Below are 25,624 nucleotides of genomic sequence, written 5' to 3'. Positions count from 1 at the left end.
CCTGCTCTCTGCTCTTGGGCTTTCTCATTCTTAGTCCACATTCTGGGTCCTCAGTGACACCTGCTATTTGAGGAGTGAAGCCCCTTCCTCAAAGCATCTTTTTACTGTGGTGTTTGACAAGAATAAACTTCTTTTTGTCTTTTATTTATTCTCAAGGACTAGCAGGTCTATGTGCCAGGGGAGAGTGGTTTCTGGACTCTAGGATTAGACTCCCAGGAATGCCATTTTCTTCTTCTGTGACCTTAGATAGGTTCTCTGACTGATTGGAGCTTCAGTTTCCTCATCTGTAAAATGGGGACAAATACAGTCTCTCCCTCATAGGTAGTGGGGAGGAGCTGATGAGGTAAATGGGACATGTGGTATGTCTAGCAGTCATGTGCTATTATTGCCAATATTATTTTATTATTAATCGTCATTAGAGGGGCACCTGGGTGGTGTTGTTAGGTAAGCAGCCAACTCTTGGTTTCAGCTCAGGTCATGATTACAGGGTCATGGGATCGAACCCTGCATTTGGCTCCATGCTTACCATAGAGTCTGCTTCAGATTCTCTCTCCTTTTCCCTCTGCTTCCCCTGCTCATGCTCTTTCTCTCTCTCTCTCTCTAAGATAAATAAATAAATCTTTAAGAAATAGTCATTATACAACTCCAGGGGTTGAACTTTAGCCATAGGTGGGTCAAGGACTTGGACCTAGATTTATGTCTTCTTGAGCCAAGATTAGCTCTTAGAGTAGAATAGAAAGGCAAGGAGACTAACATGTATTTTGACATTTATAAAATATTCCTTTTTCCTCATAGAACATAAAGGAGAAGAGAGTAATTGCTCTTAATCATCCCACTAGGAGATGAACACCAATAACATTTTAGTGATTTGTCTCCTGAATCTTTCTCTTTCAAAATCGGATTAATCACAGTCCTTAGTCATGACATAATCTCAGCACTGGTACAGTCATGGCCAGTTTTGTCTGTCTGTCATCTATCTATTCATTAAAGTGAACTCTTAAAAATCTCCATTTTGGAATATTAAAAGCAGTTGATTATTTGCAATTTTATATGGCTTATCTTAATATTCATTTTGTATTTGATAATGTAATAAGAACCCATGAACCTTCCACCCCAAACAAAAGCTATGTTCTTGGTAAGGATCTCTGTCTAACTATGTGTGTAGTACCCCTCTCCCCATCCTGTCCTTCAGGTCCTCCTACACACCAGGTACCCATCACCTGGAACCAATGTTCACCATCCCACTACTTGCTTTCCTGTTTTTGCATCTATATGTATTTTTATTTTTTTTAATTTTAAAATTTAATTTAATTTAATTTAATTTAATTTTTTCAGTGTTTTTTAAAGCACATATGTTTTTCTTTCTAGTTTTCTTTATGCCCATATAATTTTTTTTCAAAATAAAATTGAAATTGTACTATACACAGTTTTTTTTGTTTGGATTAAAAAATGTTATTGCTTGAACATATCCATTTTTCATTAAAACATCTGTAGAAATAGGGGTGTCTGGACGGCTCAGTCAGTTAAGTGTCCAGTCGTCAATCTCATGATCCCTGAGATCATGCCCTGCACTCCTTGAGGACTCCGCCTGAAGATTCACTCCCTCTGCTTCTTCCCCACCTCTGCTTGCATGCTGCTTGCTCTCTCTCCCAAATAAGTAAGTAAGTAAATATATAAAATCTTAAAAAAAAAGGCTCTAGGAATATAAAATGTAATGCTTGCATAATATTCCATATTATAATTTATATATACTTTTCCCTTTCAGTTAGGCATCTTTGATTGATTTTTTTTCTTTTACAAATAATACTGTACAAACTTTTGAAGGATTCTCAGTATATTTTGTTAAGTAGCTTTTTTTTTCTTTAATTTGAGAGAGAGAGAGAGCACAAGTGGAAGGAGTGGCAAAGAGAGGGGAGAAGCAGACTCCCCACTAAGTAGGGAGCCTGAAACAGGTTCCATCTCAAGACCCTGGAATAATGACCTGAGCAGAAGGCAGACACTTAACTGACTGAGCCACCCAGGCACCACTTGTTAAACTGCTTTAAAGAAAGGCTGCAAAATAATTCATTCTCTGCCTCCCCGTGTTCCTTACCCCTAATAGATCTTTTTAAAAATATTGCCAATTTGTAATGGGAAGTATGGTATTAAACATTTTCATGTGTTTATTGGCTATTTATATATTTTTCTGTGAATCCTTCATTCATGTTCAGGGTTCATTTTTTTATTGATGTTCTTGTTGATTTGGAAGAGTTCTTTATATATTTAGGAAGATACTCCTAATCTACCCTAATTGTGGATATTTTCCGAGATTGTCATTTCCTTCTCAATTTTGTTGATGATGACGTTGAAATAGAGATGCTTTTTATTTTGAAGTAATGAGTTTACTCATTCTCTTCATTGGTGATTTTCACCCAATTTATCTTGTACTTAGAAAAGCCTTCCCCTATCTTAACATCAGCTAATATTTAATCTAGATTTTCTTCAGGTTTTTAATGTCAGCTTCTCGACAATTGGTTATTTGTGGGAATATAATCAAATTAGATCCTCATACAGACATCAGAATGAATTCCAAACATATTTAGGATTTAAAATGTAAAAACTGACCATAAAGAGAGGGGAGGAAGCGAGAGAGACAGATGAAAGGTATCTAACACAGCTACCTTCTCTCATTCTTGTCCCCCATTTATATGTGCCAGCTGGTATTTGTCAGCATATCCAGGAACAATTGATGCTTATATCTTCATTCTCCTATTCAAACATTTTTCTAAATACTTGCTGTCTTGCTAATTCTAAGAATTTTCCAGTTGATTCCCTTTGGTATTGCAAGTGTGTAGTCCTCTGATCTATAAGGAATTGTTTTATCTTCCTGCTTCCCATGGTTGTGTTTCTTATTATACTTCCTGGTCCTATCATAAGAGCTTAGCCTGCCGCAAAAGCACATGTGGTTTTAAAAAAGGCTTTTTAAGAGCCTAAATTTCAGCTTTTGACGGTCATGAGAAATTTATGGTTTGGTCTATTTCCTCTTCTCTCTGTTCCTCTTCCTCTTCTTCCCTCCAACCATCCATCCATTATACATATATTAAGGCCAACCACATTCAAGCCCTGAGCCATGTCGTGGTAAACAGGAAAGAGAGTAAGCAAACAAACAAAATCAACAATAAAAATAACAGAGAAACATTTCTCAAGCTTTTTGAACTAATTCTACAGCAAGAAATTTATTTGACAATGTGTCCCAGCCCCTCCATACACATATGCATTGAAACAGAAGTTTCATTTATCCCTTACTGTATGTAAGGCAATGTATGAACATGCTCTGATGTTTTCTGTTCTGATTCACTTTATTTAAAAAGAAAGACATGGAAAAAACAAACAAACAAACAAACAACAAACAAAAACAAATCAAAACTCCAAACCCTACTGGCTATTCCTCACTCAGATGATTTCATGACCCATTCTTGGGTCCCAACTTGTAGTTTCAAGAACACTGAGTCAATGTAATATACTGTGCTGAGAAGTAAAATGGAAAAGAGTAGCGGGGTTGCTACTTTAGTTTTTATTTCAAGAGGAACTCCATCTACCAATGAATTTGGAGAGAGAGCCCTTGGGGAGCATAGAACTTTATTGAATTAGCAGGATGTTGGAAGGAGTCCCGACAAATGGTGAGTCCCCTGAAGGTTATGGAGGGGAGGAGACAGGTTTTATGCCTCCCTTCATGTCCTAGAGCTATTACTTTGACATTTCCCTGTAACTGAGAGACTCCTCCAGCTGCAATCTCCATTGACCTCCCCTTGCTAGGTCTCAGGAAGTTATCTGTATGCAAACTTATTTTGGGTGTAACTGGGCTGAGGACCCGTGAGCTCTGTGGAGCTGGTTTCCCATCTATTAGCTCTTGTCCCCTCACTTGATGGTTGCCAGAGAGGTGACATTAGCCCCAAGTTGATCTGAAATCTCTGAACCTCTTCTGTGTGCTTAACAGCTGTCCTGGGTACCTGAGAGGGGGGCATAGGGGTGCTCATGCATGGCTACTACATGGTTCAGCCCTCTGGAACCTACCAAGATCAAGATATGGTTACATTCAGAAAAATGAGGAGCCAGACAGTTGTCACAGGTGCTTGATAAACTCTAAAGGAGCTGGGACCAATGGAGGGAGAAACCATCAACGCCTCAAAAACCAGGGAGAGAAAGCTTTTCCACTGAGTCTAGTGAAGAGTACATTCTGGGTCATAGGAGGGTTTAGATTTATCGTCATAGGAACTACATTTCTAGAGCTTTCTGTATACTAGGGACTGTTTGGAATATAGTAATTCATCCTGTGAGTTAGGGACTATTATTATCCCAATGTTACAGATATGGAAACTGAGGCACAGAGAGGTTGAGTAGCTTGCTCACTGAACACAGCTACTAAATGGCTGAATTAGGATTTGAATTGGGCTGTTGGGGCTCCTTACCTCCATCCTATACTGCCCAGAGTCCTTGCGCATTACAGTATGCCATAGTAGATGCTGAAAACAAATGTGAAACAATGAGTTAATGAATTAATTCATCTCTCTCCTTTTCCATGTCTAATAGAAGCCCGGTTTAATTCCTATTGTGGGTGGCAGTGTGCTCACGGTGGGGTTTGGGGGGCTGGCTTAAGGGCATGAATGAATGATTGGTTCAAGCCAATTAGGATAATCCCACTTCTTTGTGGGAAGTGATTAGTTTAGGAGTGGACATGAGACTTGTGGATATCTGCTTGGGCTTCTGGGGAGTGTTTTCCTCCTTTCCTATCTTTGAGCATGGCTGTGTAAGACAAAGTGTGGCCTGGAGTGTTGCACGTCCTCTCTCCACAGGCTGGAGGACAGTTAGTGGGGCATAGACACTGGGGAGGAAATAGTATAAGGCAGACCCAGAGGCATGCGTGGACTTGCCTCTCTCTGCACACTTCTTACAGGAGATAAGGAGCCCCTATTGTTGAAGCTATTTTTATATGGGAATTCTTTTCCTTGCAACTAAAAGCATTTGAACGTACAATCTGTATTTGAAATCCATTCCTTCCTTTCTCCCTTCATTCATCCAGTAAATATTTATTGTGCATGTACTACATGATGGGTCCTGCGCTGGGCACTGGGGATGCCATAGTGAATTCCATTAGGAATGAGGCAGAAGCAGACCCTTCAGAGGTGGGGGAGGCAGATGTCAATCAAGTAGATAGGTCAGTGGGTATTCACCAGCTTGACAAGTGTGGTGTAGGCTGAGTAAATGGTGATGTAAGTGCATGTGATGTGGGGATTAGTCCTGTAAGGAGGTCAGGTGATTTCCCTGAGGAAATGACATTTGAGGTGTGGTCTAAAAGAAGAGTAAACGTTTGTTTAGTAGGGAGGATGATGAAAGGGATGCGTTCTAGGGAGACTAAAAACAAGGACAGAGTCCAGGCAGTGGGAGGGAAATTGGGGATATTGGTAGGTAAAGAAGTCCTGGTATGTGGAGTATGGATCACTGAGGTGAGTTGGTCAGAGTCCTCCCAAGAAACAGAACCAATAGAAAACACAGATATACAGAGAGAGGTTTAGGTAGGGGGAGTGGCTTACACAATGATGAAGGCTGAGATGTCCCATGACCAGCCATCTGTATGCTAGAGGCCCAGGCGAGCTGGTGTAGTGCCAGTCCTAATCCACTGGCCTGAAAAGCCAAGGCAGGAGGAGATGGATGTTCCAGTGCAAGCGAGAGAGCACTTTTGCCCTTCCTCTGTCTTTTTGGACCCTCAGCAGATTGAACGATGCTCACCCACAATGGTGAGGTTGATCTTATTTCCTCAGTCTACAGGTTCAAGTGTTAATCTCTTCCAGAAGCATTCTCACAAATACTCCAGAAGTAATGTTTTACCAGCTATCTGGCATCCCTTAGCCCAGTCAAGTTGACACATAAAATGGGGAGAGAGGGGGGAAGGCAGGCAAGATACATGAAGTCCTAGGTATCATACCAAGATCTTAGGGCTTTACCTCAGACCTCTGGGAACCATTTAAGCAGCATTTTGGGAAGATCGCTGTACAGAACACCATTTGGGTTGAAAAAACTGTAACAGGATTTTGCCAAACAATGATCACACTGAAATCACTGCAGGGCTGTGAGCCCTTTTCTGCCTCCATGTGTGGCCCCTGATTGGATCTCAATGGGCTAGTGTGATTAAGTTGGTTGTTTATTTAGAATTATCTTTGATTTGGCGAAGATTTCTGTTTCTCAACTTTATTCACCTCTATAGCTTTCATTTGGGGATAGAGGTGTTGTATCTTCCACTGCTCACGATATTTTGAATGCGTGTCCTAAAATTGAAGGGGGCGTGGGTGGAATGGCAGGTCACTAGGGTGTGGAAAGAATTGGAAATATTCATAGGCCTCAAGCTGTAGCCTGCAATCTATGATGGAGTGTGTTTGGAGCGTATCCTATCCCAGTCTGGCTTCTGAGGGATTTCTCTTCCTCACAGACCACTCTTCCGGCATAGGGGATTCGTCTTCTGGCTTCGGGTGGGTAGGTAGAACTTATGAACGTCCCACAATGTTGGACCTGTTGGATGGGGTTGTGCAAAGTGTCATGATGGGTGAACGTAATTTTGCTGGACAGTCTACAGGCAGCAAGAAGAAGGTAGCAGGAAGAATGCTCTCAACAGAAGCACATGCAATGGTTAGAGTGACCGTTAGCACAGGGATGTGTGACAAGTCCATTTAAATGGCCATGGATAGACAAGAGGCACTGACTTGGCTTCCCTTTGCTTCGGGGCTGGTGGACGGAGTTTGGCTGCCTCTCCATGCAGATTCCCCCTTATAAGCCCTCCTGCCCAGTCTGATCTCCCAGAGAACCTACTCACCTCCCTCTAGGTGGCATCTCATTCCCTTCTCTACCCTCTTTCAACTTAAATAACCCTTTCCAATTTGTTTTTATGGACTTTTAAGTCTCAGGAGACTTTTCTTGTCTTGACCAGATGCCCTTTTGCAAATCAAAAGCTGCAGCTACCAAGTGATGATTGTGATATAGCATCAGAAGACTTCTTTAAAAGTTAAAAAAAAAAAAAAAGAAGAAGAAGGACAATTTTTTTTCTTTGTTTTCATCTGACAAATAGGTATTGAGCACATATTATGTGCCAGGTATGTTCTAGGTGCTGAGGATATAGCAGGGAGTAAAGTAGACATCCCTGCCCTTGTGAAGTTCATGTTCTAATCAGGGGAAATAGAAAACTGTGGATGTCTCCTTGACCAGGGGCAGGTCCTCAATAAGGAGATGTGAAACAGAAAGGCACAATATGACTACTTTTAAGATACCACTTTGCTTCATTCAACTGAAATATTTCTTGAAAAGTAACTAAAACGGCGCAGTCTGAAATTCAATTCTTGCATGTTCCTGCAGGAGAAAGGTGAGTTCCTGTGGCTTGTCACTAAAGGTCTTTAATATGACCTTGACTTCCAAGTTCAACTGTTATCCCCACTCTTTCCCTTCGCAAACTCCATGTTCCCATCAAACCAAGCCTATTTATGGACTTCCTTACGTGGAGTGTGCTTTCCTGCCTCTGAGTCTTTGCTCCAGCCCTTCTGCCTGTCTAGGATGCCCTCCCCTCTCCTTCTGCCTTTCTAAATTCTATCCACTCTTCAAAACTCAACTGTAAGTAGTGAAAGTGCTTGAACCTAGTTCAAAGTGAGTCAGATATATACCTGGTTTCAAATCCTGGCTCACATATTAACTTGGGTCAATCACTTGACCTCTTCAAGTCTTGATTTTCTCATCTCCAGACTGAGTTGGTATGAAATTAAGTGGGTTAATGCAGCAAAGTGCTTACTTCACAGCAAGCATTTGTTAACTGTGAGTGGTCATTATTTTATCCTGTGAAGGGTGCAGACTTTGGAGGATATTACACATGGGATAGATATGAATGTTTTGGGGCCAGTGACATGAATGTGATGGCAGAAAAATGGCACGCAACGATGCCAATACTATAATCCCTGGGAAGTGAATATGTTGTCTTACATGGCAAAAGGACTCTGCAGATGTGTTTGAGTTATACATCCTGAGATGGTGATTATCTTGATAATCTGGGTGGGCTCAATGAAGTCACAGAATCTTTATAAAGGAAAGACAGGAGGGTCAGTGTCAGAGACTGGTTGGAAGATACTTCACTTCTGGCTTAAGATGGCAGAAGGGGCAGTAAGCCAAGGATTCCAAGTGGCTGGAAAAAGCTGGAAAAAGTGAGGGTGATGAGGGAGCAGAAGGCTGGCTGAGGACAAAGCAAAAGCTGGCACCTTGCACCCCCTCTCCACCCGCTCCCCTTGGTAACATGTGTGACATTCCTCAGGCACCCCTGGCTGCCCTAAAACAAAAACAAATAGTTAACTTGCAGAGATCACAATCCTGCAAGACAAGAGTCTCCCTGGATCTACAAATATCCTAGTGATCTACAAAAAGGAAGGTATCTTATCAATAGCCCAACTTCCAGAGACAAATAACTCAGTTCCTCAAGTCCTAATGTAGTCCTCCCCTCCATAAAACTGAAGGAGGCTGAGGCAGAAGGAAATGTAAATAAAGTTAAATTTCTTTTAAACCTAAAACTCACTGACAAGGATGTTTGATAGGAGGAATGTCACATTCCACCAGGAAACTCCCAATTGTCTTCATGTTAGTGCCTCATTAGAGGGAAAAACAGCCTTGGCTTGACAAATACCAGGCCTCCAATATCCTGACAGTCTTTTTTACCATGACAGCCCTTCTTTAACATCCCCTTTGTCCTCACCTACCCACCTCCTTTGTATATAATCAGCCACTCCTCAGGATAGCGGGGGCAGCAGCTCTCCCTGCCCACGGGTCCTGTCTGCGTGCTTCAATAAACCACCATTTTGCACCAAAGATGTCTCAAGAATTCTTTCTTGGTCATCGGCTCTGGACCTCGCCCCACCCAACCTCACCTAGGTTCTAGAACTTCATCAAGGGAATGGATTCTTCCCTAGAGCCTACAGAAGTCAGCCCTGCCAATACCTTGATTTTAGCCCAGTGAGACTCATTTCAGAACTTCTGATCTACAGTGCTATAAGATCATAAACTTGTATTGTTTAAAGACACTAGGTTTGTGGTTATAACAGTAATGGAAAATTAATACACACTCATCTTCAGTAATTCATGCTTTTCCTTTGATACACTTGAGATATTCCACTGAGGTTATTAATGATCTGTTCAATATTTCTGGTTAGCATGAAAGCCATAGGCACTTTCCTTACATTCCATTTGCCACCCCGATGCATGGGAATTCTTTCTTTCCCTTTATCTAAGGTAGCCTGCATTATAGAGATGACACAGACTGGCAGTCTGATACAACTTAGAGGTCAAAGGCTTGGACTCTGGACCTACGCAGACCTGGGTCTGAATCCTGGACAGGCTGCTGAGTTACTGTGAGAGGATGGGGAAGTGACTACCTGAGTATCTCCAATCTTTAGTGTCCTCATTTATAAATGAGCAGTACTATTTCAGAGTTATCATAAAGGGTATATGAAACAACACATATAAAACTCCCAGCACATGTCCAGCACAAATACTGGACAAATGGTGGTGGTAATTATTATTACCATTGTTATTGTTATTCTGATGTGATCATGGACTTGTGCCTGTTATAGGGTGATTCCTGGGTTTTCAGGTACTGTGGCTGCTGTGTTCTAAGAACCTGGAACATCATTGCTCAGGGATTACTGTTCCACAGAGCACACACATGATGGATTCATTATGGAGGAGAAGATTATAGTGGGACGGGCAGGATGATGCCCTGGGAAGATTCTGAGTAGGGCAGTGAAGTGCTCTATTTAATAACTAACATTTAATAACTAACATGGAGTCCTTACTCTGTGCCTGCCTTTGCTAAGGGCTTTGTATGGATTTTCTGGCTCCTTATGCCTAATGGCTCTCTGTAGGGTGGGAGTTAACATTCCGCATTTGACAAAGGGGAGATCAAAGGCCAAGGAGGCTGTACCGACCCAGCCTTTTTGCCTCTAGTGTTTCACATTCTTCATATTCAAGATTCTGGCTCCTAACTAGCCCTGCTGGGAGCAAATGCTGTCCTACCGCAGGGAGAGGTGTTACCTTCCCAGGACAAGGCTTTCTGGTTGAAACAACACAGCTTACTCACTTGCTGCGGGAGGAAGGTGGAATGGAGCTGGCAGCCCCTTCCTGGAGACAGCTCTGGACAAAGCCACTCAGGGGTGTTTTGAAGTGAGGCTGCCCTAGGGGGTGTGTAGAAGAAAGGCAGTGTTATTGATGTTTCCCATCACGACGCTTACAGTTTCTTCATTTCTGGTCTCTGAGCCTCAGGAGTCCTCAGTGCAGCTGCCAAATTGCTTCATGCTCCAGAAAGTGGGGTGCCTCTTAACTAAGAAAAAAACCTGGCATTTTCTACCAACAGCCCCAACTGTTAGAGCTGCTTTTTTTTTTTTTTTTTTTTTTTTTTTAAAGATTTGATTTATTTATTTGACAGAGCAAGATCACAAGTAGGCAGAGAGGCAGGCAGAGAGAGAGGAAGGGAAGCAGGCTCCCTGCTGAGCAGAGAGCCCGATGCGGGACTCGATCCCAGGACCCTGAGATCGTGACCTGAGCTGAAGGCAGCGGCTTAACCCACTGAGCCACCCAGGCGCCCTGTTAGAGCTTCTTATAATATTAACAAGGCATCCACAGCATTCCCCAGAGAGCGCCATGCTTCTTATTCTTGTCTTTTCTCTCCCAGAAAGGGCTTTGTTGTTTCCCTTCTTTTTCCTGATTATTGAAGGGACTCCATCTTCTTTGCTTTGGTCTGGGCCTGTGACAGCCAATATGGGTCCTGGTGGCTCTTTAAATTTAAATTAATTAAAATAAAATTAAAACGCAGCTTTTCAGTTGAAGTAGCACATCTCAAATGCTCATTTGCCACCATACTTAAAATATGACAAAGAGCTTGTGACCAGTATGTTGGACCACACAGATATATAACATTTCCATCATTGCAAAAAGTTTTCCTGGATGGTCCTGGTCTAGAGCTTTCATTCATGTACTCATTCGGCTCTTATTAACCGAGCACCTGCTGTGTGCCAGAGGGAAAAGTGAATCTTTTCCCTCATAAAGTAACCTCCGCGACGGGTAAGACAGTCATGGAGATAGTAGTTGTAGAACGTGAAGAGTCCCAGAGGAGACTAGGGCGGGTCAAAGAAAGGAGAGCAATAATGACTGGGGGGCATAGGCAGACAGTTGTGGGGAAGGCACACATGAGGTGCCCTCAAACTCCCCCTCCTGCCCCGTGACCTGAAGAGCTCATGCTTTCAGCCCATTCACTGAATCCTTGGCTCGGGCTGTGTCTGCTTTGAATGCAGGGCAATGAGGAGGCCATCCCCAGCATGGCAGACCCTTCTGTGTTTGGGGATGTACAACGCCTGGTGACAAAACGGAGAGAACTTCAGAGAACAAAAAAGCTAGGGTGATCCCTTGGTTGGCCACAGGCTGGTGAACATAGGGTGGTACTTCTCTGTGGGGGAAGAGAGAGCATTGCCATGAAGGGGTTTCTATTCCAAACCACAGGCTTTTCTCCTAGTAACAACTCAGTGACTGAGGAATTAGTGATTTTATATTTGACCTACTCCTATCCTCTAATATTGTGGGTTGATACTTCCCTTTTCATGGGCTTGCCTAAAGCACAAGTGGCAATGCCAGTGACTTGTCCTTGATGAGAGGAGGTTTATCTCTAACCAACAGAATGATGGGTTATAGTGGAAATGCTGTCTGCCTTCAGGTAGGGCTCCAAAAGTGAGTTGGTCAGTTGTTGGGGCTGCTCCAGGCATGGTGTCTCCCATCATTCCTGCATGGGTTTTGGTGTTTAACTTCCAGAGAACTTAGATGAAGGGGACAGATGGATTCCGATGTCTTCTCCCAATATTACCATTTGAGTCGATTTTTTCTTATCTCCAGACACTGATATTTGAAATGACTTCTGGCCACTTATCCACCATCAGTCCAAGTAGGGAATTACTGTTTAGATCTTGAGGATGAAGTTGGTAACTGGCTGGACACACCATGGCAGAAGGAGCTCAGGGTGGCCCATCACAATCAAAATCCTGGATGACATTATGCTGGAGGGGATTATGGAGCCAGAACGCCGGGAGATGGTTTCAGCCAAAGAACATGGATTCTTCTTCTTCTTTTTTTTTAAAAATATTTTATTTATTTATTTGACACAGAGATAGAGAGATCACAAGTAAGCAGAGAGGCAGGCGGGGGTGGGGAAGCAGGCTCCCCGCTGAGTAGAGATCTCAATGCAGCACTCCATCCCAGGACCCTGAGACCGTGATCCAAGGTGATGGCAGAGGCTTAAACCTCTAAGCCACCCAGGTGCCCCTCTTCTTCTTCTTCTTTTTTTAAATTAGATTTTTAAAAACTTTTATTAATTTATTTGAGAAAGAGAGAGGTGTGCGCACACACACACACTTGCACAAGTTGGGGTGTTAATGTGGGAGGATGGGATAGTCAGACTCTCCACTGAGCAGGGATCTAAATTCAAATTCAGATGCAGGGCTTGATCCCAGGACCTTGAGATCATGACCTGAGCTGAAGGCAGATGCTTAACTGTTTAACCGACAAGCCACCCAGGAACACCAGGACTATGGGATCTGCAGCAATAATTCATGCCTGTTCTTTACCCTTGGTGGAGACTTTTATTCCCTCTGTCTCATAACTTTTATTTGTGTGTGTTTATCATATGCCCTGGTGTATATCTCAATCCTTAAAACAACCCTGTAGGGTTGGCCGCATTTATCATGCCCATTTTACAAACGAGCAAGTGGAAGGTCAGACGTTTGAGATAATGTGCAGTCATAAAGTGACTGAGCCACAGAGCTGAGATTCCAGTCTTGGACTCCAACTCTAGAACTGGCTCTCTTAATTAGGGTGGTATATCTTTAACAGAAGAGACCCAAGAGATGAGGCCTTTGCTCAGTCTTGCCAGGCAATAGCACTTAGCCAGCATTCAGTATCACTGCTTTCATTGCTTTTATTTTTAATTGGAATGATATTGGTTTTCTACTTACAGTAGCCATGAAAGTTTCCTCTAAAAGTAAACGTACTTTATGTAAAAAAAGTGATTCTATTTAAATAAAAATTGAAGTAAGTAATTGTGAAGGTGATGTGGATGTGGCAAAAATAGTGACAAGGGCATACCCCAGAACTTCCATTAAGGCTGAAACATGGCCATTTGTTGGTTATGACGGCAAAGGATGTCATAGATGGATCATCTGGGCATTCAGGAAGTTAAATGCCAAGTGCTCCTGTGTGTGTGTTCAGTGGGGGCACTTAGGGACCACCCTGGCAGAGTTGAGAGCTGGAATGCACTAACTGTGGCAAATAAGGGGATTTCTCTGGAGTATCTTGGACAAGGGAGGCTTGACTGTGGTTAAGGAGGGCAGTGCTGAAGTTTGATTCTTACTGGGAAACACCTGTAGATCTACTTCAGTGAGTGCTGACGTGGGGCCTTCGTTGTGCCAGCTGCTTTTTTTCATCATCTCACTGAATCTTCACAACAATCTCCGGACACTTAGGGTTCCCAATTTAGAGTTGAGGACACTGAGATGCTGGAAGGATGTCATTTGACATCACGCATGTTCGCAGGGAGCCTGAATTTATAGACCCTGCACTTACCCTTTATCTTATAGTCAATCATTACACATGCTTGTACATACTCATTTTCTCTGCTTTTGACCTCAGTTCTTTGATGGATCTGAGATGAGTTGATGATTTTCAGTTCTTTTTCCCTCCCATGTTGTCTGAACAGAAGTGATGACTTAGAAGCTCCTCTTTGCTAGACTGGAGACCTTCATTTTTGGAAGATATTTTCATGGAGGTATGGAATTCAGAGTTGACAGTTTCTTTTAGCATTTTAAAGAGGTCACTCCATTGTCTTCTAGATTGTGTGGCTTCTAATTTTAAGTTTCCTGTAATGCTTATCATTGTTCCCCTGTGTGTAATGTGTCCTTTTTCTCTGTTTGTCTTCAAGATTTCTCTTTATCTCCTTTTTTTGGGCTGTGGTTGGCTTGAAATTTTCTTGTCCCTGTTGAATTTAGGTAAGACCAAGAGACTTTCTTTGGCCAGTGGAATATAAGCAGAAGACTCAAGAGACCTTGTACGGTTTGCCATCTTTTGTTTCCATTGCCATGGCAAGTGGTGACAATGTTGAAGATGGTGGTTGCTTTGTAGATCCAAGTTCTGCTGTGAAGGTAGAGTGGACCAGTGGCTTCAGCTGACCCATCACTAACATGTACCACACAGTAGATACTTTTTTATGGTTATTCAGATTTGAGGAGCGTTTGTCAGTATTTCATTTATCCAGCCTACCATGACTGATAGACTGTATCACTTTCCTCCAGATGGACTCAGTGGGATGGTTTGTGGGAGAGAGCTCAGTATTAAAAACTCCTTACTTATAAACCGAACCCACTGACAACCACAAAGATGAAGGGATAGCAAGGAGGAAGATACTGTAGAACAAAAGAAAAAACACACACAACCAATCCTACCGAATTTTCTTAGACCCCTGCCTCCTCTTGCAAACAGCAACAGCCCTGTTGGATAATTAAGATGCATATGCCACCTGACATTAAGCAGCCTTTTGTGAACTGTTAATTAAGATTTAATCAGTCACATATTTTATTCTTACTGAATTAGAAGATTAGTGTTAATTTCTGGCAGGGTTCCATTACTCCCTGTTGAAGGAAATCAATGTATCTGAACATAATTTAATGAGAAGAAGCTGGTACCATAGTGAAAACAGGCTGGAGAGACATTATCTTGACATTTTAGGTAATTCAGTAAGACTGGCAAAAGAGGAGTGATTGACAAAGTCATTATTTCTTTCACCAAGGGGTAGAAAGCACATTTCTGACAATGAATTAAGATTTTGGTGGCGGAAGAACACAATGAAAATTGAGAATAGGGCTGATGAACTGCTTACTCACCCCCTTGTATATAGCTTCTGGGCAAGGTTTGTCAGTCATGGAATTTGCATTCCTGGCTTGAGATGAGGAGAACAGCCTCCACAGAGCGAAGGGAGGTCAGATGGGTTAAGACAGTGGGTGGGATGCTTATTTGCAAGGTATTTCCAGGTTGGATCTTGTGAGGACTGCTGTTTGCAGGAGGTCTGCTTGCGTAGGAATGTAGCAGGCACTTAATACATATATGTTGAATGGATATGTCCAGGGAGGTGAATGTGTTTTCAGAGGCTATCAGATGCCTCACACTACGAGTAGTAAAATTTGCAGCAGTGTCCTTGAATGTGCCACATGGTTTGCATTGAAACAAGGCCCACTGAAAAATGCAGGAATAGTGAGAGGTCAGTAGTTTATTTATTGGCAAACATAGTAGATGTTCTCCGTTTTTAAAACTGATATTGGGGGACTATGGCAAGACAGAGGGGGTGGGGTTGGTGGGCTAGGCTCCGGCCCTAGGTGGTGTGTAGGAGTGGAGCCAGGGTGGCCTCACACGTTACAGTGTGGTGTGAAGGGGAGACGGAAACATCAACGCAGAAGAAGCTGGGAGACCAGGGGCATATTGGGAGGCATCAATGCTGACATGATCAAGCCCAAAGAAAATGCCTAAGTTAGGGCAGGAAACACCAGGAAACACTGGGGACAGGTTAGAAGCCAGTCCTTTCTCTTCAGGAGAGGTTTCCGCTGGTGTTAAAACATAAAGAGAGAGAGAGAGAGTGGCTGTCAGAGGGTGCTTGGGCCTTGCCTGTGAGCAGAAAGCTAAACCAGTTATAAATTTTATGGGGTAAGGATAAGTTCCTACCCAACCCCCATACCTCCTACTCTCTGCTCTTCCTTCCACCCTTTCTCTCACCATTCCTTCTTCCTTTACCCCCTTCCTCTCTTCTTACTTCCTCCTGCACTATTGATAGAGAACTTAAAGTCTTTTAGAGCAGAGGGAAGAGCCCTGTCTATGGCAGAGACACATAACTCACAATTCTACAGCCTCACAAACAAACAATATGGGGGGAATTAGTACCCAGACTTGGGGATGCAGGCAGGCAGGAGAGCATCTTGCTGGGGTCTGAGTCAGGTTGGGAGCACTGCAGGGCCAGCCCAGAGTAGAGAGAGCAAGCTGGTGGAGACACCTCAAAAAGAGACTGGCCTGGGACGGTGAAGGACCAGCTTGCCAGAGGCTGGCCAGTTTCCCAGGGTGTGTCATGGAGTCTTGGTGTGATAGGCAGAATTTCTGGGAATCGTACCAAGAGTCCACACCCCTGATCCCCAGAACCTTGTGAATGTGACAATTCATCACTCCTGTGGCTGTGTTCTACTGTATGGCAGAGTTCCCTGTGCCCGGCTCTAATCCCATGAGCCCCTAACAGGAGAGAACTTTCTCTAACTGGTGGCAGAAGGGAAGTGAGGGAAACTTGAGGTGTAAGAAGGCCTTGGGGCACCTGGGTGGCTCAGTGGGTTAAAGCCTCTGCTTTCGGCTCAGGTCATGATCCCAGGGTCCTGGGATGAAGCCCCGCATCAGGCTCTCTGCTCAGCAGGGAGCCTGCTTCCTCCTCTTTCTGAATGCCTCTCTGCCTACTTGTAATCTCTGTCAAATAAATAAATAAAATCTTAAAAAAAAAAAAAAAAGAAGGCCTCAAAGTGCTGTTGCTGGTTTGAAGAAGCAGAGGTCACAGGACCTCTAGGGGCTGACAGGGACCCCTGACTGACAGCCACCAAGGAAACAGAAACCTCCTCTTACAGCCTCAAGGAGCAATAGCCTGCATAAGCAAGGTGGCAGAATCTTCTCCGGTTTCTGCAGATGTGAGCCAAGCACAGACAGTATTGTGACTTTGCCTTGTTAGGCCCTGAGCAGAGAGTCCGGCAGAGTCCTCTGGACTTTCAGCCTGTGAGGTGATCAAGGAGCAGTGTGTAAGCTATGCAGGCTTTGGCAATTTGTTATGTAGCAATAGCACATGAACACACCTGACCTCCCTTGAGCAGAGTCATACCCAAAGCTGCATAATGCAAAGCTGGGTTGGGGTTAGTGAGGTAGATTTAAACAAATGTGGTGGGTTAATGTGGCCTGGTGGCCTTAGGTAATAGGGAATAGTAGAAAAACAGAAAACTTTCCACAGGCACATTTCCATTCTGTTGGAAGACGTTAAAAAGTAGATTTTTTAATGAGCATGTAATCACTATACATACACACCTCATACAGATTTTGTACTTAAATTTTTTAAAAAATGGAATTTTGCAAAGATGGCACTCTGAATTTGGCTTCTTCGTCCTGCCTGATCACATGTAATCCAATGGCTGCTGGGCTATGCAAGTGGCCAGACACAAATGTGTTGCTGGGCTTTGTCAGTCCCAGCAGAGAGAACTGGGTAAGTTCTGAATGTAGTGGGCACTGGGAAGAACTTGGTCCTGAGGAGACAAGTGAAGCCCTGCAGGGAGAGTTGAGTGAGGTTCCTTGTCCTAGTCCGGGAGCCTGTGAAGAAAAATAACCACCCATCTAATAGGGCCTGGGAACATAGAATGTATAAAAGAAGAATCTGGCAGATTTGATTCTTTAATTATTAAAAAAGGACATTTAAATGGCAAAACATATCATAAGTAAAGTCAGTAGATGAATAATAGACTTGGAACACATTATGCAAAAAATATGCAAAGAGATCTTACAAGTCATCTAGATGAGCTTAAGAAACCAAATTAAAAAATGGGCAGTTGACAGATGAGCAAACTCAAATGGCCAGAAAAAAACATGACAGTGTGTTTGCAGTTAGTGAAAACCAAAACCCTTATTAGTTTATATCTTCCTGAATGTCCAGAATATAATAAGAGTCATAATGTCTGCTCTGGTGGGGATATGGGAGATAGGCTGTCCATACACTGCTGTTAGAAAGTGAAGGGTTTTCTTGGAAAGCAAGCTGAGAGTAGCTCTTAATTAAAATTAAGATACACGAGCCTCTTGACTGAACTATCCTCCTTTGCAAATCTAGCCCATGGAACTGAAAGTGTAAGTAAGCAAGAACAGATGTTCGAGGATGTTTAACGGGGCTTTGTTTGCAGAGGGAGGGAGGAAGAAACAAGGTAAAGATCCTCTGCAGAGGAATGGTTGACTGAATGAATGAATTAGGGATGATTTTCTGCCACCAAAAAGAATGAGTCAGAGCAAAGCCAATTGTGTTAAAGGTATATCCATGAATTAGGATGGAGTGAGTAAAGAAATTGCTGAAAGTGTATATATGACCCCATTTTAATGGAGATAAAAGCAATCGTGTACATACATGTATGCAACATATAGGTACTACTGATATATGGTTACTTAAGAATAGAAAAAGCTATGGAACAGTGCAGTCCAGGTTGTAAAGCAAACCACTGGGTAGCGGGAGGGGAACTGGAGAGGGGAAATGATGCATACAAAGGAAAAAGAAAAGACCACATGAACAAAATAAACTTAATATGTGGGATATGATTGCCTGGGACCATTTCGATAAATGTATAGATGTTTGTGTAAAGAAATGTAAAATCTTACATTTAAAGGGGAAATCCATTTTCCAACTTTGACCAGTTCTGCATGTAATTTGAGGGAAATCAAGGTGTTAAAGAGTATATATTAAAATCTTATAAGATACAGCTCAGTTTAATACTCACTCATCCCTGTTACATGAGGTAGTGGCAGCAGCTAAGCTGTGAAGACGACAATTATTCTAATCCAGTTTGGGCTATTTTGCCAGCTTTTCCCAGTGGTGACATCTTGTGTAACTGTCGTACAGAGGCACAACCAGGAAACTGACATTGCTACAACCCGTGGACCAAATTCCAAACCCCATTCGTTTTCTCTGGTTTTTACACACACTCACGTGTGCGTCTGTGTGTATGTGTCATTCTGTGCAGTTTTCTCCCAAGTATAGATCTGTGTGTAACCACCACCATGATCAAGATACAGAACTCCATCACTACAAAGGAGCGCCCCTTTTTCACGGCCTCCACCCCATCCCATAGTGGGCACCACGGGAGCAGAGACATAAACTTTTTTCCAGTTTCCCGTGAAGTTTCCACAGACTCCAGGTGCACCATGGGCTCTTGCTCTGTGTCTCTCCTGCCTCTGTCCTTTGCTTCCTCTTTGTGTCCAGGGGTGGCTTGTCCTGCGCTGTGCCACCGCCTTATTGATAGAATGCCCTTCTTTACAAATCTATCCTGCTGTTTGCTCTGTTCTCCTTCCCTTGACGATTATGGCTTTGAGTAGCTCATAGACTTATCTTGTAAGATTGCCTCTTTTCATAAACCATTCACACTCTATTTCAGGTTATATCCAGCCTGATTTGGGCAGGAAGGGCTCTTGTTATCTTCTAGAGCTACAATGGCCCGGCTCGCTCAGAATGGGCATCATCTTTTGTGCAAGCATCATTTAGAAAATAAAATGCATTTCTCTGAGAACCCTGAGAAATTTCTTGGGTGTTATTACTCAAGGCTCAGGGCTTTACAATTCCCATTTCTCATACAATTGAAAGAAAAAGAAGGAGAAATCAACCAACTCTCACTGTCCTGAGGGCTCCTGTGACTCTCTGTCCTCGTCTGGCACTGGCCCACTGGCCACCTTCAACTTTGAACATTTGCTTGGCATATAGTCTTGTTTTCCTCCTGGTGTGCCTCTCACTTAGTAGGTATTCAACAGATACTCACAAACTGCTGAGAAACTAAAGAACTGGAGAGTCTCTCTCTCTCTGTCTGTCTCTCGCTCTCTCTGATTTGTTATGTTTCTTAGCACATTGGTAAGAGTTCAGTGCATATCTGCTGAATTGCACTGAAAGACAGCACAACCTAATTTTGGCCAAATTTTATTTATTGTCACTTGTCTCTGCGAGTCCCAGTTATCCGGACTTTGATGAAGGGCTGTGTACTTTATTAGTGTGGTGTGTTGGAACAAGATTGGTCCAGCTGGATAATCTCGGGCTATTTACTTAATCCTTCTCAGCCCCATTTTACAAATGGGGCTGATCGTGTTGTGAGAAGTAAAGGGATAAGCCCAGTGCCCAGCACCTGAGTAGGATTTTGATAATTGGTTGGCTTCTCCCTTCTGCCACGCGAGCTCTTGCAGGTGGGGTTGCGTGGGAGCTAACAAGGCCCAGAGATTAGCATTTATTAGGATCAACACCTGTGGAGGGGAGGAGCCAGAAGCAGATATAGACACAGGGATAAAGTGTATGGCAGAGCAGTTTCAGTCGGGCCTTGTGTGGGGGTACTCTGAAGCTGGTTTAGAATTGGGGGTGTGTGTGTTCCCCAGCTGGTAGCAGGAACTCGGCTCTTGTGATTGTAAAATCCATGACTGGATGCAGGCTGCTCAACCTTTGGCAAGTCAGGGCTCCTCAGTGGAGGCAGACCCTGCGTGAGGCTCATGGCTTGGGGCTTTCTGCCCAGAGCTGCCCTGGTGGTGCCGGGAATAGGATGCTCATTACTGAAGGAGGATCGGGACAGAGACCGTGTATTGCAACGTTCACCAGACCCTTACTGGCGAGTGACTGCCCCACACCATCTCTGAGGGTAAGCTTTTGACGGGAGAGGGGGAGAAGTTGTGTACTTGAGCTTTTAAAAGGAAATTTGTAAGGTGCTTCTTAAGCTTCTTTGGGTGAAAGCAAAACTGTTGACATAAATGGGTGCTTAAGCATGACTATATCTGGGTTTTGATTATGGGGCATTCCATCTGTTCCTGGGATCCTAGTGGAGCACATTTCTAGATAATTGGAGCCTACTCAGTTCAGCTTGCCAAGGGCTTCTGGAGACTCCTCCTATACATTTCCCTTGAGTTTAGGTAGAACTAATGTTTTATCAGTTTGCAGAGTGACCTTCCAGAGACCTAGAAAACAGGATGCTAATAAGTCTTAGAATTGCTTACAGAACCAAGAGTTCATACTCTTGTGTCTAACAGGTCAGTTAGAAAATATATTAGGAAATATAGTTGACCCTTAAAAAACATGGACTTAGGGGCTCCTGGGTGGCTCAGCTGTTAAGCGTCTGCCTTCGGCTCAGGTCATGATCCCAGAGTCCTGGGATGGAGCCCCACTTGGGGCTACCTGCTCAGTGGGAGGCCGGCTTCTCCTTCTCCCACTCCCCCTGCTTGTGTTCCTTCTCTATCTCTCTCTTTCTCTGTCAAATAAATAAAGCCTTTAACAAAAAACAAAAAACGAAAAACCTGAATTTCAACTGTGGGTTCACTTCTATGTGGATTTTTAAAAAATGAATACAGAAATTTTTTTCTTACTTTTTTTTTGTTTTGTTTTGAAGACTGTATTTTAAGATTTGAGAGTGTGAGTGAGCACAAGGTGGGGGTGGGGGCGGAGCCTGACGCTGGTCTCAGTGCCACCACGCTGAGATGATAGCCTGAGCCAAAATGAAGAGTTCGATGCTTAAACCATGGAGACACCCACGTGCCCCTAAAGATTTCATTTTTAAGTAATTTCTGTACCCAATGTGGGGCTCAAACTCAAAATCCCGAAATCAAGGGTCACATGTTCTACTAAGGGCTGGTTAGGTGTCCCTCTTACGCTTTTCTTAATATTTTTTTCCCTCTAGCTTGCTGTATTATAAGAATACAGTATATAATACATATGAGAAATGTGTTGATTGTTAGTGACGAGGCCCCCGGTCAACAGTAAGCTCCTAGTAAGCTCAAAATCCCAAAATCAAGGGTCACATGTTCTACTAAGGGCTGGTTAGGTGTCCCTCTTACGCGTTTCTTAATATTTTTTTCCCTCTAGCTTGCTGTATTATAAGAATACAGTATATAATACATATGAGAAATGTGTTGATTGATTGTTAGTGACGAGGCCCCCCGTCAACAGTAAGCTCCTAGTTAAGTTTTTGGGGCGTCAAAATTTATAGGTGGATTTCTGACTGTATGGGTGGTTGGCGCCCCCTAACCCTTGCAGTGTTCAAGGGTCAGCTGCCATTCAGGGACACAGGAAAAAAACCTTTCTAGTGCTCTGCTTTGATTTCCTGGCATCTGAGGGCAGTTGGCTTCGGGATGATTCTTTACTCCATGAAACAGGGGTAGCGGGCTAATCAGTTTAACAGAGTAGGCCAACTCTGGCTAATTGCTCATGGTTGCCTGAATCACTGCCTGCAGGATTCTGTGACATAAATGGGTGCTTTAAGGTTTAGCAGGGGAAAAAAAAAACAAAAACCCTCATGATTGAGTAGTCCTGTCTGCCAAGGTACAGGGCTGGTGAGCATGCTATTCTGGGTATATGCTACTTTTTAGGCATCAGTTCTAGGAACCCCAAACCAGCACCGGTGAAAACTCACAGACAGCATCATTTGCTTCCCAGTCTAATTCCTTTCCCTGCTTTCTGTCCAAGAACCCAAGCACCTTTGAGTATCATACAAGGAGACCTAGCAACACGTGGCTTCTGCTGAGGCTGTTCATGTCCTGCTCCTGCTTTTTTTTCTTCCTTCCTTCTTCTTCTTCTTCTTCTTTTTTTTTTTTTTTAAATAGATTGATTAAAATATACCCTGAGTAATGCTTTTTGCTTTCCCTAAATGTTATTTGGGTGTTTTATGCCATATTAAGAACAATGATTTATTCTTTATTGACATGTGTAATGTAGTAACACTTGGAGATGTTAATTTTATTTGTAAGATAGTTAATAGTTATGTGATAATAATAGTTATGATTTAATGCATGCCTAATATATGCAGGCAGTTTATGTCCCTTACCTCCTTCAACTGCGTAAACACCTTATTCTCATTTACCAGAAAGGGAGATGGAACCCCAGAGAGGTTAAATAACTTCCCCAGGTGTCCCAGCAGATATTTTTTATTCTAATGCTCTTGCTTTTTCCTCTGGGTCCTGTTGCCTCCTCAGAGCCTCTTCAACTTTAATTTATCACACAAATATTCCATCCAGGTTCTTAGGGTGTTTCTAATGGCACCACACAGAAAGGGAAACAGACTGATGTCCAGAGAAGTGCCCAGGCATTGCTACTGTTAGGTGCACAAACTCTTCATTTCCTGATGCTTGTGACTCTTGAACTGTGCAGATATAGTAGTTAATTCAGCATCTCCTTATATTTCTTAGGACTGGACAGTTGCAGTTAGAAAAATCAGACTGTGGTAGCCTCAAGAAAGAGCAGGATTTATTGTGACTGCAAGGAGCATCTCAGGAACTCTGAGGTCAGGGGGCCTTGAGGAGCCAGGACTAGAGCTCCTGGGGTCTCAGGAGCTCCTCTCTCCATCTGCTTTGCATTTCTGCCCCTCTCTGCACACCAAGCTCCTCTTCCTCTCCCACTGAAGGATGGCTTGCTTTGTTTCCCTGTTGTCAAGGCAGAAGATGGCTGCCACTAACAACTCTTGAGTTTCCATGGCCTCTGTATCAAGAACAGTCAGAAAAACTGGCTCTCCTTTCAACTCCAAAGTCTTAGGGAAGGAAATTGAATGGTCCTGTTTGGGTCAGGGAACCAAACAATTACGACCAGGAAAGTGGCTTTATGTTGCACAAGTATGGCCGATCCTGTGAACGGCAGTGGGAGTTTACCAGGTTCCTTTAAAAGAGGATAGAGAGGAAGCTGCACAACCTGTCAAAAGTCCACTGAGCTGGTTGATAAGAAACTTGGTTTGTTTTCTAAGCTTGGCACTGATTTGTTTCATGGGTTTGGAAAGCCTCCTATCTGGTAGGTAATATATAGAACATTTATGGAGAACTTTTACCATTGCCAGATGCTAATTAGAATGTGGTGGGTTGTGGGCTGTGGGGTTGTGTGTTTCTGCTTTCGTTTTTTGGTGGCAATTCTGTCTGCCAGGGTGGGGAGACCAAGGCACTGCACAGAGCGATTAAGCAAGTTGCCTAAGATCCCACAGCTAGTAAGCAGTGGAACTGGGAATTAAACCCAGGCCATCTTAGCCAGAGTCCATTCTCCCTATCAATGTGCCATACTCCCTGCAGTGTAGGAAATGAGGATAGAAAGTGAGGTTAATAAATCATACCAACTCCCCTGGAAGAGAGCTGAAAAAATCCTGGAGAAAGGCCTCAAAGTGATCTGCACTGATAATGTGTCTTTGTCCAAAGGCAGCCTTGACTCCGCATGGACCAACCACATCCCTGGGTGAATAGTGAGGACCACTGTCCTGGTCTTCTGGGAGTGTTGGGAATGGCGGTGCCCTGGGTTGCCTTCTTTACCTGGTGTGTCCGCTCTGGATTTAAGGTGCAGGGTCACGCGAAGGCACTGTAGCCCCGACTCCCAGCTAGGGTTTCGATCATGTATTTGAAGTTCTGATTGTGTGTCTTTAATCTGGAGAGGAAGAGGTGTACATCTCTCTGTGCCAAATCAGCACTGCAAAAAGGAATGAGAAATTTCTAAAAATACAGACTGTGCAGAATCCCATTTCATGGAGGCTCAGGGTATCTTTGAGTCTGCTATGCGTCAGGCAGGTTGGGACGCTGACAGACTTTCCCGACGTCTGGTCTCACCCTTTCCTCAATGAGATGATGGCATGAAACATCTTCATTTCATCGTGGCAACTTCACTTCCTACTAAATGATGTTTTGAAATTATTTGTCCATGTCTTCGTCCTTCTGATGGAACATCATTTCCACTAGGGTCAAGATCTGATCCATTCTTATTTCTCACAATTGTTTTGCCCAGTGTGGCCATTCTGTAAATTTTGATAAAATGGCTGAAGAAATCAAACATTTCCTTGTCTGGTGAACTGAGTTTTCTGTTTTGAATGCTTTCTTCCAGGCCATTAGATTTTTGTGTGTGAATGAAACCTTGTTTATGAGTAGAGTTGACAGTCTTTGAAAAGATGTTCTGGTTGGAGTTCACATTTCCTTGTAGAACTGCCGTTTGGAACTTTGAGTCAAATGTTTTCTTCATTTGCTCATAATATGAAGCACTTGTAGTTATAAGCTTTCCTGGGGGTTGAACTGATATTCTGAAAGACCACCATTGTTCTATCTCATTGCCCCAACTGAGCAACACATCCCATGTCAGAATCTTGAGCTGGGTTTGGGGAGGAAAGGGAATCCACGGTCCGCAGTCCCTATGTTTTTTACCCTGGGTTCCCAAACCTCCTGAGTGATGGGAGTCCCTTTGCCACGACAACCCCTCACATCTCTTGTTGCGTTGATGATCTCCCAGGAAGAGGATGCAGTGCTGCTGCTTGTCAAAGTGGGCCACAGTGTGAAGTCAACCATAGGACCTCCCTCCTTGTGGTCTTCACATCTCAGAAAGCAAGACCACTTGCCCTTTGAATATGGGAAATGGTTATGGCTAAGCACAGCAAGGTTTGTGGAGATCTGGGGACTGTGCAGGCCTAAGGGAGAGTGCCAAGAATGGCTTCTAGGAGCCTGTGTACCTATATGGCGTATGATCATATAGGCTCCTCAACTAACGGGGCTGTTTCCACCTCCCTGCTCATCTGGGAGCACTCTGTGTCCCCAAAAGAGGAGCCTGGCAGGAGTCTGGTCCCCTCAGTTCCTCTCCTAGAGATAGGTTTTTGGTGCCAACAGGATCCCAAAGCCTGAATCTTCTGACTACAGCCTCTCCCTTGGCATAGCTGTGAAAGGCTTCATGGGTCCTAATACAACAGCTTCCTGGGCTTCATTTCACCAGTGGAAGAAGAGAGCAAGTGGGGACATGAGGTCTAGA

At 43.5% G+C, this 25,624-nt stretch overlaps 1 long non-coding RNA gene and 1 pseudogene across 1 annotated transcript; one reads left to right on the top strand and one right to left on the bottom strand.

Moving 5' to 3' along the window:
* LOC131820036 (uncharacterized) overlaps positions 1 to 25,624 on the top strand; it is a 1,501,545-nt pseudogene that overhangs the window by 118,854 nt on the left and 1,357,067 nt on the right.
* Positions 4,449 to 8,856, bottom strand: LOC131819387 (uncharacterized). The gene is made up of 3 exons (XR_009349176.1): positions 8,764 to 8,856; positions 5,571 to 5,661; positions 4,449 to 4,502 (listed from the first exon to the last, which is right to left on the bottom strand). It is a non-coding gene; the product is annotated as an uncharacterized LOC131819387 (long non-coding RNA).

Source organism: Mustela lutreola, chromosome 17, assembly GCF_030435805.1.
Source record: "Mustela lutreola isolate mMusLut2 chromosome 17, mMusLut2.pri, whole genome shotgun sequence".
NCBI lineage: Eukaryota > Metazoa > Chordata > Mammalia > Carnivora > Mustelidae > Mustela > Mustela lutreola.
This window is presented reverse-complemented; position numbering and strand designations above follow the sequence as displayed.